The 18918-nt window shown below is 41.7% G+C and overlaps 1 long non-coding RNA gene and 1 other non-coding gene across 4 annotated transcripts in view; both read right to left on the bottom strand.

The window, feature by feature from the left end:
- Positions 1–3073: 3073 nt before the first annotated feature.
- The window catches only part of LOC136152500 (uncharacterized), an 86348-nt gene continuing 70503 nt past the window's right edge, over positions 3074–18918 (bottom strand). For 2 of the 3 annotated variants that reach the window (XR_010660214.1, XR_010660215.1), the window contains 3 exons: positions 18541–18625; positions 6901–7014; positions 3074–3211 (listed from right to left, as the gene is read on the bottom strand). This is a non-coding gene — a long non-coding RNA (uncharacterized lncRNA). Of the gene's footprint in view, positions 3212–6109; positions 6175–6900; positions 7015–18540; positions 18626–18918 lie in introns of those variants that run through there. The other variant, XR_010660216.1, reaches the window with a different exon arrangement.
- TRNAC-GCA (transfer RNA cysteine (anticodon GCA)) lies at positions 14519–14590 on the bottom strand. Its single transcript has one exon. It is a non-coding gene; the product is annotated as a tRNA-Cys (tRNA).

The raw sequence follows: 18918 nt of genomic DNA, 5'->3' as shown, positions 1-18918 counted from the left end.
TGCCAAAAGATATGTTGAAATCCTAACTTCGGGACACGACTGAGCGACTGAACTGAACTGAACTGAACTGAACTTCGGGACCTGTGAATGTGACCATACTTGAAAACAGAGTCTTTGCAGATGTAAATGATGAGGTCATATTGGATTAGGGAGGGCCCTAAATTTAATGATTGGCGTCCGTGGCAGGAGAGGGAGACACACAGACACACATGTGGGATTAGTCATGCGAAGATGGAAGCAGAAGATTGAAGTGATGTGTCTGCAAGCTGTGAAAGCTGACTGCCAGCAACCACCAGAACTCAGAAGAGAGGGGCTTGGAACAGATTCTCCCTCAAAGCTTCCAGAAGGAATAAACCCTGCTGAGAGCCTGACTTCAGATTTCTAGCCTTCAGATCCATGAGGGAATACATTTCTGTTGCCTTAAGCCACCCAGTTGGTGACATTCTGTTATGGCAGCCCTGAGAAACTAACACAGGAGTGCTTTTCTGAAATCCAAGAAGAAATCTTTATGTGATTTGAAATTTGGATCTGAAACTGAGCAATTACCCTAATGAAGGCTCTTAGCTTGAACATGCAATTATTAAGATAAACACCTCTGATAATTCCCTTTCTAGCCATTGTGGCCTAGGAAATACGGGTACTCAACTTTGTTGAAAAGTACAGTCTATGATGGACTTCCCTGGCGGCTCAGATGGTAATGAATCTGCCTGCAGTTCAGGGGACGTGGGTTCATAACCTAGGTTGGGAAGGGTTCCTGGAGGAGGGCATGGCAACCCACTCTAGTATTCTTGCTTGGAGAATCCCCACGGGCAGAGGAGCCTGGCAGGCTACAGTCCATGGGGTCACAAAGAGTCAGACGTGACTGAACAAATCACACACACACACACACACACAGTCTATGAGATCCTAAGTAACCCTCTGGAAATCGGAGAGTTGAAAAAAGACAGATATAAAAGAAAAGGAAATGTTACAAAGAAAACAAGAGATGGTAGAGAGCATTGACAAAGCTGTTTTATGGGCACGCTCTGACTTTGGCTTCAAGGGACAGAAGATTTTCTTGTGTTTGAGTTTCGTGTGTTATCTAACTACATGGTTGCCCAGCAGTCTCCTGGAGATTTTCTCTAGTTCAGTTATCACTTTTTAAGAGGGGTTACAGATAACCTTTCTGAGCCTTTCCTATGATGTGAATTGAACACCATTATCAATTCCCTGTAAGATTCTAAAGGTCATCCTCATTTATCACAGGTCAATCTACGTCCCAGGTTTCAGAGATCAAACTGTTGCAACAGGCTCATCATCGATGCTGTGCTCTATCTAACTCTGCCTCCAGGGTAACTGGGCCTTGAGCCCAGAGAAGTCTAACTGGCTGAGGACTGGAACTGCTCAGAAATGAAGATCTCATTGTTCAGTCTCCCTGGGTTTCTCTGGGTTTCTGTACGTGATGGGTAGCCCCTTTCTCCTCCAGGGCTGACCGAGAGGGGTTATCCTAGGCTGGCCTTAAAGAGTGCTTGGCTTGAGCAGGATTACGAATTAATATGAGCCACTAAAGAGCAAGGAACAGCAAAGATGGTTCACATCCAAATGGTCTCAAATGATTTGTGCTTTAAGAGCGCACATCTAGTTTGGTTGTCCAGGGCCGGAAACTGTATCTTCATAGACAAGATGTATAGGTGGTGCTAAGGACTCCAAGAGCATCCACCTAACGTAGCCAAACTCACTGAATGCAGCTATACCTGATAAGTCATTACTATATGAAACTCTATCTAGAGCCCCCTGTTGGAATTCCTGGAACATACAGATCTGACGACCAAATTAAAGAGGCCTCTCCTTTCTCCCTCTGGCCCTATTTCTACCTACCTGCTGAGCAAGCAGTAGGTAGAAGAAGCAGTAGTAGCAAATAATAGTAGCAAAAAGTAACATTTTCACAGATCTAAGCCAAATCAAACCGAAATCCTCAGAGCAATACACGGGGATGGTCTTGTGTGGTAGACAGCTCCAGGTGGTCAAGAGAAATGGTCAAGGACTCTCTGGACAGACCTCTCTCCCCTGGGCTTCTCTCACCACCAACTGATTAAGTAAATTTCTGTGCCACATGGATCCTCTCTGCAGGCCTAGGCATGAACCGAAATCTTATTTTTCCCTTCCCCTGGTTAGGGCAAAGGAAGATGAATATTTCTGAAAAGAACTTTAACAACAACAACAAAAACTGAAATAAAAGAAGGTACAGGGCTTCCCTGCTGGCTCAGTGGTCAGGCATCTGCCTGCCAATGCAGGAGACATGAGTTCGATCCCTAGTCCAGGAAGATCCCCCATGGTAAGGAGCAACTAAGCCCCTGCGCCACAATACCGAGCCTGTGTTCTAGAGACTGGAGCCTCTGCTGCTGGGCCCACGTGCCGCAGTTACTGAAGCCCGTGCACCCTGGAGCCTGTGCTCTGCAACAAGAGGAGCCACCGCAATGAGAAGCCCACACGCCCACAACTAGAGAGAAGCCCCTGCTCGCTGCAACTAGAGAAAAGTCCATGCAGCAGCAAGCACCCAGCAGAGCGAAAATTAAATAAATAAATAATTTTCTTTTTTAAATGCAGAAAGCAAGAGTAAATGTTCAAATTACATGTCACTGCCCACGTAGCCCAAGGATCGGGGAGCAGACCTATACGAATTCCTAGGAAGCAACTGTGGCTCACTGCTCACTTGGCCGGCATACAGCTCAGGGGGTGTCCCTGCCCTCCTCTCTCCCAACCCCAGTGCCTGCTCCTGGACTCCTGCCAGCCACGGGTTGTCTCCTGTAGACTCACTAATGCAAGACTTTCAAGTGGATGGGAGTGGACAGGAGAAGGTCTTTAATAATTTGATGTCTTCTCTGGTAAGAAGCATTAAGTGTCACCAAGCCAATTAAGGGAGTAAGTGAGACTTTGGGGAGCTGGAAGCTGACTTGGCAACTGGGCGACCCTTTGACCTTCCTTCTTGTCCTCTTTATAGGGTTGGGTTGTTGCAGTCAGTCTTCTTGTCTCTTTAGATCTGGAGTGGGAGGTAAAAAGGAGGGAGAACCTCAAGCAGACTCACCCGAGGCAGTGAAAGTATGGGTCCCTGCTTTCCAGATAATGTAGACCCTTTTTTTGGGAGAAGATGAAGTGGCCAGATTCTTTAGCCAGGAACGGTGGTTCTGTCTTTGAAAATTTTGCCTGGTTTCAGTTTCCCAGCTCAGTTGACCTACAGTGGGAAATAAATGTGAAGCTGTGAGAACTGAGGGTACAAAGACAACAAAAGTGTAGTAAAGACAAATAGTTCTAGCTACTCCCCACCCATCTCCTGCACACTGTGTCCATGATGATTTAAGGGAAAAATAGCCACAGAAGGGGGAGAGAGAGAATTAAGGGAGATAGAGGGGTGAGAAAAGAAGGAAGAGGACGAAGAACAGAGGAAAGGGGAGAAGAAAGAGAGAGAGAGAAGGGTGGGGGGAGGGCTTCCCTGGTGACTCAGTGGTAAAGAATCTGCCTGCTGATGCAGGAGACACAAGTTTGATCCCTTGTCTGGGAAGATCCCACATGCTGCAGAGCAACTAAGCCCACGTGCTACAACTACTTTAGAGCCAGCGAGCTGCATCTACAGAGCCTGCTGACCCTAGAGCTCATGCTCCCCAATAAGAAAAGCCACTGCAATGAGAAGCCAGCCCTCACACATCAACGAAGACCTAGCAAAGACATAAATAACTAAGCAAAAATTATTTTAAAAAGAAGAAGGGAGGGAGGTAGAAGAGGGTGAGGTGGTTGAAGAGAAACATGTTGAAACTTTAAGGGCTAATTCTGAACCCCTACCAGGCTTCCCCAGACCTTGGATCTCCTGCTCTGCAGGAGGGGTCTCTAATGATCATCTCCCACTGTAGCTTTCACCTGACCCAATCCCGTTCCAGAGAAAAGAAATTACTTATCCACAGACTCTCTTCTGATGTGTCTCAGAATTAACTCAGTCTCCTAGGCCAGGGCCTGGTGACCAAGTAAGAGGAGTTGTACTTGACAGCTGCCTGCTGGCTAAGATTCTTTTGCTACTGAACAAACCCCGGATTTGGTATCATTTGTTTTCCACCAAATATTTTGATCCAGCTATGGTTTTGTCTGACTCTTCTTGTTTCTGACTGATTGTTTTCCTAATACTCCGGCTCCATCTTCTAAACCTGCCATGACCAACTCCAAATCAGAGAAACAGAGTCTATCCTTCCCCTATCCATAAGATGCTAATGTTAACTGTCTTACTGTCTTGGTTCTCAAAAACATAAACAGAATCCTCAATAAAATTGTGTTGGGTTGGCCAAAAAGTTCATTTGGAATTTTCCATAACATCTTATGAACTTTTGGGACAACCCAATAATAAACCAAATTCAACAATACATTAAAAGATTAAACACAATGACCAAATGAGCTTTATCCCTGGGCTACAAGGATGGTTCAACTTTGAAAATCAACAGATCTACTCTATGGCATAAGGAATTCTACCTGATACTCTGTAATGACCTATATGGGAAAAGAATCTTTAAAAAACTTAAAAATATATATATATAATATATATATTATATATCCCTGGAGTGAATATATATATTACACTAAGCCTGGTGGCCCAGATAGTAAAGAGCCTGCCTGCAATGCAGGAGACCTGGATTCGATCCCTGGGTCAGGAAGATCTCCTGGAGAAGGAAATGGCAACCCGCTCCAGTATTCTTGCCTGGAGAATTCCATGGACAGAAGAGCCTGGAGAGTGCTAGTCCATGGGGTCGCAAAGAATCGGACACGACTGAGGGACGAACACTTCACTTCATATATACATACACAAATAAACATATGTATATATATCTGATTCACTTTGCTATATACCTGAAACTAACATAACATTGTAAATAAACTATATTCCAATAAAATATTTTTAAAAAAGAAAATCAATGAACACATTAACAGAATAGAGAAGAAAAAAATCACGTGATCCTCTCAATTGCTACAGAAAAGGCATTTGACAAAATTCAACATCCTTTCATGATAAAAAAAACACTCAACAAATGAGGAATGGGAGGAAACTACCTCAAAATAATACAGGCCAAATATGAAATACCAACATCTAATATCATACTCAATAGTGAAAAATGGGAACATTTCCCTCTAAGATGAGGAACAAAGCAAGGATGCTCACTCTCAAAACTTTTATTTAACACTGCACCAGAAGTCCTAGCCACAGCAATTAGGCAAAAGAAAAGAAGTAACAGTCATCTAATTTGAAAAGGAAGAAGTAAAATCATCTGTTTGCAAATGATATGTTTTTATACAAAGACAATCCTAAAGATTCTACAAAGAAAAACCTGTTAAAACTAATAAATGAATTCAGCAAAGTTGTAGGATACAAAATCAACACACAACAGTCGGTTGTGCTTTTATATATTAACAATGAACAATCTATAAAGGAAATTTTTAAAAATCAAATTTACAATAGCATCAAAACAATTAAATATTTTGGAATAAACTTAATCAAGGAAGTGAAAGACTTGTACACTGTAGACTATAAAACATTGCTGAAAGAAAGAAAGAAGATACAAATGAGTGGAAATGCATTCCATGCTCATTGACTGAAAGACTTCATATTTTTTAAATGTCCAAACTAGCCAAAGTGATCTATAATTTAATGGAATCCCTATCAAAATCCCAATGGCATCTTTTGTATAAATAGAAAAAAATGCAAAATTTATCTGGAACCGCAAATGACTCCAAACAGCCAAACAATCCTGAGAAAGAACAAATCCTGAGACCCCAGCATTTCCTGATTTCAAAACATATTACAAATCAAAACAGTATGGTGTGTGCACGCATGCAGAGTCACTTCAGTTGTGTTCAACTCTGTGCAACCCTATGAACTGTAGCCGCCAGGCTCCTCTGTCCCTGGGATTCTCCAGGCAAGTAAACTGGAGTGGGCTGCCATGCTCTCCCTCAGGGGATCTTCCCGACCTGGAAATTGAATCCGTGTCTCTTATATCTCCTGCAATGGCATGCGAGTCCTTTAGCACTAGCGCTAACTGGGAAGCCCAAGCAGTAAGGTACTGACATTAAAATAAATGTATTCACCAGTGAACAGAATAGAGAATCCAGAAATAAATCCTCATGTGTAAGGTCAAATGATCTGCAACAAGGGCCCCAAATCTACACAGCAGAGAAAGGATAGTCATGGTATTGAAAATACTGGATATCTATCTGCAAAAGAGTGAAGTTGGATCCTTACCTTAAACATAGAAAAAAATAAACTCAAAATGGATTAAGAACCTAAACATAAGACTTGAAATTTTAAAATTACTAAAAGAAAACATAGAGAAAAATTTCATGATATTGGATTGGGCAATTATTTCTTGAATATGACAGCAAAGCATAGGCAGTAAAACCAAAAATATACAAATGGAAGTACATTAAACTTAAAAACTTCTGCATGGCAAAGGAAACAATCAACAGAGTAAAAAGGCAATCTACAGATGGGAGAAAATATTTGCAAACCATATATTTTGACAACCATAATATATAAAAAGGTACAGTAACACAACAACAAAAAGATAAACAACTTGATTTTTTTAAATGAGCAAAGAACTTGAATGGGTATTTCTCAAAGAAGATAAACAAATTGCCAAAAGCATATGAAAAAATACTCAAGGTCACTGACTGGCATATCAATAATCATAAAAATGCAAGTCACAATAAGATATCACCTCATACCTACCCACTTAAAAAAAAGTTAGAGAAAGAAAGAAAAGAACAAGCAAGGGTGTGGAGAAATTGGAACCTCTGTACATGAGGTTGGTGGAAATGTAAAATGGTATAACTACTATGGAAAACAGTAAGGAGTTTCCTCAAAAAATTAAAAATTAAAAATATAATTACCAGATGATCCAGCAATCCCACCTCTTGTTATATATCCAACAGGATCACAAAGAGATATTTGCATACCCATGTTCATTGCAGCATTAAACACAATGGTCACAAAGTAGAAGCGACCTAAATGTCCAGAAACAAATGAAAGGATAAAAAAAAAATATGTATATATACACACACACAATGGCATGCTAGTCTTAAAAAAGAAGGAAATCTTGTCATATACAACATGGATGAACTCTGAGGACACCATGCTAAGTGAAATAAGCTAGTCACAAAAAAAGACAATACTGCATGATTCCATTTATGTGAGATACCTCATTTAGTCAAACTTGAAACAGAAAATAGAATGTGGTCACCAGGAGCTGGGCGAAGAGGGAAATGAATACTTGTTCAATAGATAGAGTTTTAGTTTTGCAAGATGAAATAGTTTCAGAGATCTATCGTACTAAAATATGCACATAGTTAATTACTACAGTGTTATACACTAAAATAATGGCTAAGATAGTGATTTGACCTTGTGTTCTTCACCACAGTTTTAAAAAATGTGAAGCAACCCAAGTGTCCAATAGCAAATGAATGGATAAACAAATTGTGATTTATGCATACAAGGGATTCAACCATAAAAAGGAACAGAGTATAGGCTACAGCCTGGATGAAACTTGAAAACGTTATAATAAGTGAAAGAAGCTGGATTAAAAAAGTTACATATTGTATGATTCTATTTATAGAACATATGCTGAATAGGTTAATTCATAGAGACAGAAAGCAAATGAGTGGTTGCTAGGGGATAGGAGTAAGGGGAGAATAGAAAATAACTGCTTAGTGGATAAATGGGGTTTTTTGAGGATGTAGAAAATATTTTAGAACTAGTTATAGGTTGTGGCTGCGCAATACTGTGAATATACTAAATGTCATTTAATTATTTGCTATAAAACAATGAATTTCATGTTATGCAAATTTCACCTCAAAAAATTAAAGCATTAAACATTATGTTTAACATTAAATGTACATATATTTTGGGCTTCCCAGGTGGCGCTAGTGGTAAAGAACCCACTTGCCAATGCAGGAGATGTAAGAGACGCAGCTTTGATCCCCTGGAGGAGGAAATGGCAACCCGCTCCAGTATTCTCGCCTGGAGAATCCCGTGGCCAGAGGAGCCTGGTGGGGTACAGTCCATAGGGTCGCACAGAGACAGACATGACTGAAGCACCTTAGCACACACATACATACATTTTATATTGTTGTTCAGTCTCTAAGTAGTGTTCAACTGTTTGTGACCCCATGGTAACACTCCAGGGTCCTCTGTCCTCCACTATCTCCCAGAACTTGCTCAAATTCATGCTCATTGAGTCAGTGACAATATCTAAACATCTCATCTTCTTCTACCCGCTTCTCCTTCTGTCTTCAGTCTTTCCCAGCATCAGGGTCTTTCAACTCTTGGCATAAAGAGGACAAATTATTGGAGTTTCAGCTTCAGCAGTAGTCCTTCCAATGATTATTCAGGGTTGGTTTCCTTTAGGATTGACTGGCTTGATCTCCTTTTAGTCCAAAGAACTCTCAAGAGTCTTCTCCAGCAACACAACTCAAAAGCATCAGTAGGCTTCCGTGGTGGCTCAGACAGTAAAAACTGCCTACAATACAGGAGACTCGGGTTCAATCCCCGGGTTGAGAAGATCCCCTGGAAAAGGAAATGGCAACCCACTCTATTATTCTTGCCTGGAGAATTCTATGGACAGAGGAGCCTGGCGGGGCTACAGTCCATGGGTAGCAAAGTTGGACAGGGCTGAGGGACTACTTTTACTTTCAACCTTCTATATGGTCCAGCTCTCACATCTGTACATGAGTACTGGAAAAGCCAGAGCTTTGACTATTCAGACCTTTGTCGGCAAGGTGACATCTCTGCTTTTTAATATACTGTCTAGGTTTGTCATGGCTTTTCTTCCAAGAAGCAAGAGTTTGAATTTCATGGTTGCAGTCACTGTCCACAGTGATTTTGAAACCCAAGAAAATAAAATCTGTCACTGTTTCACCTTTTTCCCCTTCTACTTGCCATGAAGCGATGGAACTGGATGCCATCATCTTAGTTTTATATGTGTGTGTGTGTATATATATAAATTTGTGTGTGTATGTGTGTGTATGTACTCACATGTATATACATTCATATGCAGAATTCTTGGATCAGTAACCTCTTACTATCTAACTAGATTAAATAAGATACCTGGGATCACCCAGTATAAGTCTCTCAATTTTAAATCTCATCACCTTGCATGCAAACTTTTACCTCCTTTCATACTAAAAGAATGAGGTGTCCTCCTCATTTGAAGATAACTCCTCAAATCTCTCCATTCTTCCTTCCAAGCCCTCACTCTTCCAACTTTTCCTTTTCTCTTAAATATTCAATCCTTTCCTTTCTATTCTTTTCTCCTCTTTAGCCTATAAATAGTTCCAAGTCTCTCCCACCATAAAAAAATATTTTACTAAACTCCTACCGCTCCCTATAATTTGCCACCTTCCATTCTCTGCCAAGTTTCTCAAAGAGCAGTCAGCATTCACTTTCTGCCACAATTTGCCTCCCCAAGATCAACAACGACTCTATGTCAAATCTAATGAATATTTAAGTCTTTAAAAATGACTCCTTTGATTTCTTTCCATGTTTCCTTTGTTGATACTATCTCCATCTACTCTTTTTCTTTCTTCTAAAGTGAAAGCAGATTTATCTAGAAAGACACACACTCCATAGAGTGTGGGCTGTCACAGAAGGCGAAAGAGGCGGCCTATCTTCATCTTCTCTTAAAATAATCTTGTTCTCAAGGGCCCATTTCCTGCCTACTCATGCTGCAAACTCATGTGTAATTTCAATCACTCTTGTGGTTTTAACAACCACCTATATATACGAAGATGATGAGTTTCTCATCTACACCTTTGACTGAGACTTCTCTCAAAGCTTCAGACACATGCACTCAATATCTTACTCACCATTTCCACTTGGACATCCCACGGAAACCTCAGGCTCAGCATGTCTAAAATAACACATCAACTCTCACAGTGCTGTCTCCTTCTGGAGCACCAGCAGCCACCCAATTGGCTAAGCCAAAAATCTGAAATTCGCCTTTGAACCTTTAAAATTCCTCATTCCACTCTCTCCTTTAAATGTACTAGAAATGAACCCAGTTCTGCTAATTACACCTCATATTTCTCAGAACTGTAGATTAGATGATGAGATTATGTCACTCCCTGCTTAAAATTCTCTACAGGCTTGTCAGTGCACTTGGCATAAAATGGAAGTTCCAAGACCCCACATAATCTTGGCCCTCTATCCCTGGGCTGTTGCCACACTGCCTCTCTTTGTGTTCTTCACACACTCACGTTCATTCACATCTCCAGGTTGTATCCCTGAAGGTTTTCTCTTCCTGGAAATGTGTCCTGCCATCTCTCTGCATAACTCACTCTTTTCTTACATCTACTCAACACAAAAGACATCTCTGAGGCTCTAATCCTGCTCCACCACCATCACCAACCCCCTACCCCGCTCCACCCACAACAAGCAGACCCTTGCAGACGCATCATTACTTTTATTATCTTCATGGCACTCATCACTATTTGAATCATCTGATTTGTGTATTTCCTCATTGTCTCCTTTACTACAGACTAGCACTTATCATTTTGGAAATATTATGTTTAACTTGTTTTGGGCCCACCTCCCTTACTAAAATTTAAATTTTATGAGATCTGAGATCTGTGTGTGTGTGTATATATGTGTGTGTGTGTGTATATATATATATATATATTACTATATAGCCAACTCCAGTCTCCCTTCTGACAGGTCATGAATTCCTCTCTCACCCTCCAGGCCCAATACTGCTGAAAAACCAGCAAGCTTTATGTCTGGTCCTGACTGAAATATGACAAAGAGAGAAAAAGACAAAAAACTCTCTCCATTCACCTTCTGAGTAAAGTCTGAAGCACCTAGTTTCCGAGTGGTGCTAAAAGCATCTGGCCCTCCCCAGGGTGGCATCATGTTCACATATATGCTCCGTGATTCAACATTTACTGGGCACCTTCTCTGTGCCTCATGCCATATTAAGTGTTGTGTGAGTTACCCTGGGGAATTGAGCACTATCTCTGCCTCCAGGAGCCGCATTTTTATCCAGGAAGACACACAAACAACTGTAACAGATTATCTGAGACAATTCCGACTGTTGAATGACGTGTCCTGGTTTGCAACTCAGAATATCTTGATCTTACAACCCAAAACTGAACATGATAAATACTTGTCAACAGTATTTGCTCTTTGGGGAGCATAAAAGAAGCAACTAACTCTGCCGGTAGAATCAGGGGAAGTTACACAACAGATCAGTTAGTTGAATCTTGATGTAACTAGGGGATTTTTCTAACTGGAGAAGATGGAGAACAGCATTCAAAGCATAGTGAAAAATTTCAGCAAATGTTCAGAAGTGAATGTGATCAAGTACTAGAGAAGAGAGAGGGAGGAAAAAAAAAACCCACTAAAGTTAACACTGCAGAATGATGAGAGCTTGGTGGCTGAGAGCATTGAATGTCGTGGTGAAGAGTTCATTCCCTACCCCCACCACCAATTCACTGGTCCTCACCTGAGCTATACTGGCTATGTCAGAATTACCTAAGAAACTTGTTTAAAATCTATTTTCTTGGGAGTCAGACCTGGATAATCTGATTCAGACCACTTGGAATTCAGACCATCTGGACTGTTCCTGAGAAACTCGGAGGATGAGCTCAGGTTGGGAACCTTGGGGTGGAGACTAAAGGAAGCCCTTCTTAATCTTGCTCCACGGGCCGTTACCAAGACCTGAAACTGGTTGGCTCAGTTTTGGAGAGTTCCCCAACAGGACAGGAAGCAGATTGGTTACCCCATATCCAATGAGAGTGGACTCTGTCTAGCCCTTCTGCTCTGCCCATCACCCTGCATGCCTGGGGACTCGACGTCCATTGGGCCTCTGGCCCAGGTCCAGGGGCTCGCTTTGTCTCAACGTCCTCATCTGCAATCCAGCTTTCCTCTAGACTTGTGGCTTCCGTAAGAGCCCCGAGTTACTTGGTTGGGGTAACTGACCCATGTTTGCACTTCCTGCCTTGTAGGGCTGGACATTAGTGAAGGTCTGACTCCAAAGCAGAGAATCTCAGACACTTGTCCTCACCAGACGCATCAAATGAAGGTTTCAACAGGAGGATGACATAACTGGGTCTATATTTTAGGAAGATGGATTACAAAAAATAGGGGGAAACATTTAGAAGACTGAAGTGGTAGTTTAATGGGAGAGACAGTGAAGAACTGTGCAAATAACGGCTGAGAAAATGAAGACAGGAGACTGAGAACTTGGTCACAGATTAGAGGCAGAGAGAATAAAAGCAGAGATGATGTCAAGGCTTTTAGTTTCATAAAACCATGTTTTCGCTGCATTAGCAATTTGCTTCTAAATCACTTGTTGCCTATTTTTTAATCTTACTCAAAGTTTTCATTGCATGGGAAGCACCATTATTAAATGATGTTACAGTGGGTTGCAGCTCATTTATTTAAAAAAAAGAAAAAAAAGACTGAAACTACTGCCATTTTGAAAGCCTTCCTATTGGTTGGAACTAATTTTCTCCACCACAAATATCAAAAGTGCCTGGAAATGTATAAAGCAATCATTTTCAACCCCCAGAAGTAATGCTATTATTCTGAACTCAAAGTAATCCACTTGAGATGTTATTTTAGGAATATTAAAAAAGCATCAATAGTTTATCATAGAGAGGAAACTCTGCATTCAAAACTGCTAATCTGAACATTTTTAAAATTAGTGACAGGCTACTCATCTTTTTGTTTCCATTTTTTTTTTTTTCACATGAGTATTTCAGCTTTACTTAACAATTTTACTTCTGACTAATTTGAACATATGTGCATTGCTTTAGTGTTTGGCTTGGAGAGAATTTTTCTGGTAAAAATAATTCAAAATCAAGCTTTGTTTTTGGAATGTTTATTTCTCATGAGATTCTGAGAGATGTTCATAGATTCAAAGGGATAACTTAATACTTAGATTTACTCTTGGGCTTTAAAGGGTCATTCAACATTAGAGCAATTGTGCTAAAATAACACTCTAATATTCAAAGGGGCTTCCCTGGTGGCTCAGACAGTATAAAGAATCTGCCGGCAATGCAGGAGACCTAGGTTCCCTGGGTCAGGAAGATCCCCTGGAGAAGGGAATGACTACCCACACCAGTATTCTTGCCTGGAGAATCCCATGGACAGAGAAGCCTGGCAGGCTACAGTCCAAAGGGTCACACAGAGTCGGACACAACTGAGCGACTAACAATCAATATTCAAATGCTGTCCAGTCGCCATATCTTGATTTCTTGAAAGATGATAGCGGGCTCGTTTCCTCTGCTTGAAGTTGCCAAGTTAGAACCAATAGTGAAATTTAGCAAAAAACCTGCTCATGGAGGACTCTTCATTCTTGATTTGGCTAGTGCCCAGCCCTAAATCAGAATATAGCAAAACTCTCACGTTTCATGTACGAAGAAACTGAACTCAAATGCTGAGTCCACAAACTCCCACAACACAGATGTGCCACCCTGGCTTGTCGGCCACAACCACTGGAGAAGCCACCATGGCCCTTCGTGCTCAATCATGAACTCTTCCTTTAACCAGAGTTTTATTCTTTCCTGGCTTTCTTCTTTCAACCAAATAATGGAGCAATTTGCAAACCTTCACGTCTGTTCCACAAATACCTTCCTACCATGAAGTGAGCTTTAACAATACACACTATAGAAATTATTTCCCTCCTCGATGAGTTCATCTTGACCTTCTGTGTCCAGGAAGGAGAAACAACCCCTCTTCCCAAGGAGCGGATAAATAATCGCTCACAAGTAAGAGGAATGCTCCCAGGCAGGAGGAAGGGAGTTGCCAGCTCCTTCCTTGGTATCACGTCCCCTGGCTGCCAAGTAACAGTTGGTAGGCTGCCCCGTGATTTTCCACAGTCCGGATTCAGTGAGGGTGACGCCCTTCTTCATTAAGATAAACCAGAGAAAACAGCAGCAGGTGTGGTGTAATTCGCTGAGCCTGGACTCCAGACAAAGAAGCAAAAAGCCCCTACATCTGCATGTAAGAACAAAGCTTTACCGTAGCAGGAATTTGGGACTGAAAGCCAAGTGTGGAACTGCCTTAAGTCAAGTTGCAAAGAAAAACAGCACAGGCTAGGACTTGACCGGGTGTCTCAGGACTTGACAGCTCCCTTCTTTGGCTTCTTCCCAGCTGAAGTTTAAGAGTAGAGATGGCGTGACCTGAACCCAGAGTTCTCAGGAAATTCAAGAAGAGGAGGCCCTGTGGAGCAAGACTAAACCTTAGGCATCTTCTTCAAAATGCTTTCGCTTTCAGTAAGCTTCTGTTTGTGGGTGAGTGGAACAAATCCAGTTACTTTGTCCCCTTGAAGAACGGGGAGAGGATATGGAAAAGAGCCAACAGCCACATCCTGGAAAGAAAGAAAGTAAAGTCGCTCAGTCGTGTCCCACTCTTTGGGATCCCATGGACTGTAGCCTACCAGGCTCCTCTGTCCATGGGGATTTTCCAGGCAAGAATACTGGAATGGGTTGCCATTTCCTTCTCCAGGGCATCTTCCCAACCCAGGGATCGAACCCGGGTCTCCTGCGTTGCGGGCAGACGCTTTACCATCTGAGCCAGCAGGGAAGCCCACAGCCTGACATCTTGACAAGAGCCACATCGGACTTTCAGTCCTTCCAGCAGGGGCTAACGTTGGCTCCATATTACAGGGCTTGTAACTGAGGCTTGGAAATGTTCCATCACTAGCTCAAGGTCAAGTGACTAATAAAGGGCAGGGCCTGAATCTGTTGTTGTTTTGGGCTGTGCTGGGTCTTTGTTGGGGCGCCCAGGCTCCTCTACTTGTGGGGGCTTAGTTGCCCCAGGACAGCATATGAGAATCTTAGTTCCCCGACCAGGCATCAACCATGCATTGGAAAATGGATTCATTTTTTTTTTTTAAGATTTACTTTACTTATTTATATATTTATTTTATTTTTGGACTGTGCTGGGTCTTCATTGCTGTGCATGGGCTTTCTCTAGTTGTGGTGAGCAGGGGCTACTCTTCGTTGCAGTGTGCAGGCTTCTCACTGCAATGACTTCTCATGCTGCAGGTGCGTGGGCTTCAGTAGTTCTGGTTCCCAGGCTCGAGAGCACAAGCTCAATGGCTGTGGCACATGCGCTCAGCTGCTCCGTGGCACATGAGATCTTCCCAGATCAGGAATCAGACCCATGTCTCCTGCATTGGCAGTGTGGATTCTTTACCACTGAACTACCAGGGGAGCCCCTGGAAGGTAGATTCTTCACCACTGGACCACCAGGGAAGTCCCCAGAGCCTGAATTTGAACCCAGCATGGCCAAGCTTTCTACCCGGGGTTTGTCGTTTGTCCTCATGATTCTCAAATGCCAGTCCGTGGACTGATGCTAGCCCAGCCATTCAGAAGACCCACTTAGGCAGCATTGTCAAAATGCCTAGACCATATACACTCTTTAAAAAAATCTAATTCAATAGATCTGGAGTGAGATCTGGGAAACTGTGTTCTTAAATTTTTTTTCTTTGACGTTCTTTTGCAGCCAGACTTGGAAACCACTGCAGTATATATTCTTCTTAGCCTTTTTTCCAGCAGTTAATTGATTTTGTGGAAATCTTAGCTCATCTCCCAAATCAAAGTATAATACATCCATCACTCATAGGGAGTGTATCTGATGTTTCTTTGAACTGTGAAATATATTTTCAAAATATTTATAATTCTGGTGCTCCACTGGAAAATGTCCTTGAGCTATATTACATGCTTCCTTATGTTCAGAGAATGAGGGTGCATCCTTGGGATGAGTGTGTAACCTACAACTGTCTTGCTGCAAAACTCAGTCATTTCCTGCAGGGTTCAAGATTCTCCTTACTCTTCTGAGTGGCTCAGAATGCAGGGCTACCGGTGCTCAGGACCAGCTTCCCACCTCTTAAGACACTTCTGACTTACTGTACCTTCAGGGCTTTCTTTGTGTAAGACGCGGGCCATGCATATGTTTCGCCAATTATCTACAGTGCACTTTTTCCTAAGACAATTTTCATTTCAAATTCCTGCTAAAGACCCTGAGGAGCCCCTCTCGAGACCTGAGGAGAAAGCTTTTATATTCTTATGCCTTCCAGCTGAGGTTCTTTGTGCTCCTAGATCCAGGTCTCCAAAGCTTATGTCTCCTTCTTACTCACCCTCTTCTGTGAAACAGTCCACAGCTAGATTGAAGGAGGATTTAGAAAACTGTGATTTAGGGGCCAAATCTAGCCTGGCACTTGTTTCTGTAAATAGCATCTTACTGGAACACAACCAGGCCCATTCATCTGCTTGTCTGTGGCTGCTTTTATGCTACAGGGGCAAAACTGGGCAGCCAGAGACCACATGGCCTGCACAGCCAGGAGCATTTCGTTTCTGGCCCTTTGCAGAAAAAGTTTGCTGATCCATGGACAAAAGGAACATTTCTAGTGAAAACATTTATAAATTTTCCTGCAACAGAGAAATACCACATACACTTCTAGGATCACTCAAAAACACATATACTGTGAGGATTTTGTCCTTTGCCTATTTTTCTTTATTTTTAATCCTTTTTTTTACAGCATAATATTTGTTGTTCAGTTGCTCAGTCGTGTCTGATTCTTTGCAACCCCATGGACTGCAGCACACCAGGCTTCCCTGTCCTTTACTATCTCCCGGAGCTTGCTTAAATTCATGTGCATTGAGTCAGTGATGCCACCCAACCATCTCATCCTCTGTCACTCTCTTCTCATCCTGCCCTCAATAATATACGTATTCTTTTTTTTTTATCACATGTTCAAGTTTCACTAGATTATTAATGAGGCAAAATTATGGCATAATTATGAGGCAAAATCACATGTTCAGGTTTCACTAGATTATTAATGAGGCAAAATTACGGCAAAATGAAATGATGGACAGTCTTTTCAATAAAAGCCATTTTAAAATATATGATGAGTCACCTATTTATATATGTAAGGAGAAGTACTGTGGAGAAGATTATTTGAATCTCTGTTCATTTGTCATAATTCTCTCCTCTTAAACTTTCCCCCATATGCTAAAATGAACCCAACTTTCACCAATTTGTAACGTGTATTGCTGATAACAAAAGGAATCAATATTTTCTTTTAATTTTCCCTAAGCCATCTTGATAATTGGTGATGGAACAAAGAATATATCTAATAAAATATCAACCCAGGAAAGTAAATCTTAGAAAAAAAGTCTCATTGCTTTCTATGAAAATAAGAAATAACACGCCTTTAAAAATCTCATTACTCTTTTCAAATATCACAAAAGTCACTAAAGAAAATCTTCCAGATTTTATATTTAATGATTGTCAAAAAGCATTGTACCTGAAATCTGAACCTTGTCTTTAATTATGCTCGCTTTGTCTGCCAAGTTATCGACATTTAAAAGTGCCAGTACGCCCTCTTGTGGCATATTGCAGTTACTGTTCTTTTCTACTACTAACCTAGCAGTTGTGTGCGTGTTAGTCGCTCAGTCCCGTCTGATGCTTTGCCTTTGCGACCCCATGGACTGCAGTCCACAAAGCTCCTCTGTCCGTGGAATTCTCCAGGCAGGGATACTGGAGTGGGTAGCCATTCCCTTCTCCAGGGGATCTTCCCGACCTAGGAGCTGAAGCGGGGTCTCCTGCATTGCAGGCGGATTCTTTATCCATTGGGCTACCAGGGAAGTACTGGTGGGACCAGCTCCCGGTGATGTCTCCCCTGGACTGCTTGGGATTCTTTTGTTTTTTTTTAATATACAAGCCCATCACTAACTAGTTTAACTGGGATCCCTTGAGCAAACTACTGTAATGTTCTCGGCCTTAATTTTTTTCCTGTAGAATGGAGAGACTAATAGTGGCACTTTCATATAGCTGTCTGAGGATTAAATACAAGATTGAACGTGAAGGTGCCTAGCTCAGGCTGGCAGCAGAAGAGATTAACATGTGTTACAGCCAGTACGATGAGGTTTCCAAACATACCCCAACACTGTGATTTCTTAATGGTCCCCCTTCTCCTTTTGCCGCTCCCACTTTTCGAGTGTATTCTTAATCTGTTTTATTACATTTTTTGTTTGTTTGTTCATATTTGCTTTTGCTTCCTGTGTGGTAATGGAAAAGCTAGTCTTAAACGTGTGGGCTCTTGTTTTTGAACCCTGGATTTCAACTGACTTCTTACTTCTCTAACACAGGAAGACTACCTTTTAGGGCCAGTACCTAGAAATGTAAATAGTGGAATATTTCTGTGTTACATGGCTATGAATCCCTGGACACCCTTTTTATTGGAGAGCTGAGAGAGACCCTCTGATGATTAAAAAGTATGACAAGCAATACAAGGAAATACGTGTGTGTGTGTGTGTGTGTGTGTGTGTGTGTTCAGTCAGGTCTGACTCTTTGTGACGGCATAGCCTGCCAGGCTCCTCTAGGCAAGAATACTGGAGTGGGTTGCCATTTCCTCCTCCAGGGGCTCTTCCCAACCCGGGAATCAAACCCATGTCTCCTGCGTCTCCTGCTTGGCAGGTGGATTCTTTACCACTAGCGCCACCTGAGAAGCCTGAGCAAGTACTTACTGTTTGTCTTTTCAGTGGTCAGATCATTCCTAGGCATTGAGCTGGAAGTTTCTGATGCAGGTCAGGCAATTCCCACGTCATGGATCTGTCCGTTTTAAAAGAAAAGTAAACAATGACTGCAGTACAACATCAATGGATAGAATAGATGCTCCAACTATTGAGGGTATTTTTTTTTTTTTTTTTTGGCCACAGCTTCATCAAACATTAAAAGTGAATTTCTAGGTCAACTCCAGCTGAAAAGTACTTATTTTAGAACTCAATTTTTTGTTTCCCTAGCAATGCTCTGACATCACATCAAGGTTCTTACACTCAAAAATAGGGCCTAAAAAGGAGTCTTGATTCTTTTTGTATGGTTTATATTTGCACGTGTTTCAGTGT

This window comes from Muntiacus reevesi, chromosome 21 (genome assembly GCF_963930625.1).
Source record: "Muntiacus reevesi chromosome 21, mMunRee1.1, whole genome shotgun sequence".
In the NCBI taxonomy this organism is placed as follows: Eukaryota; Metazoa; Chordata; class Mammalia; order Artiodactyla; family Cervidae; genus Muntiacus; species Muntiacus reevesi.
Note: the sequence above shows the minus strand (reverse complement) of the source record. Positions and strands in the feature narration are given on the sequence as shown.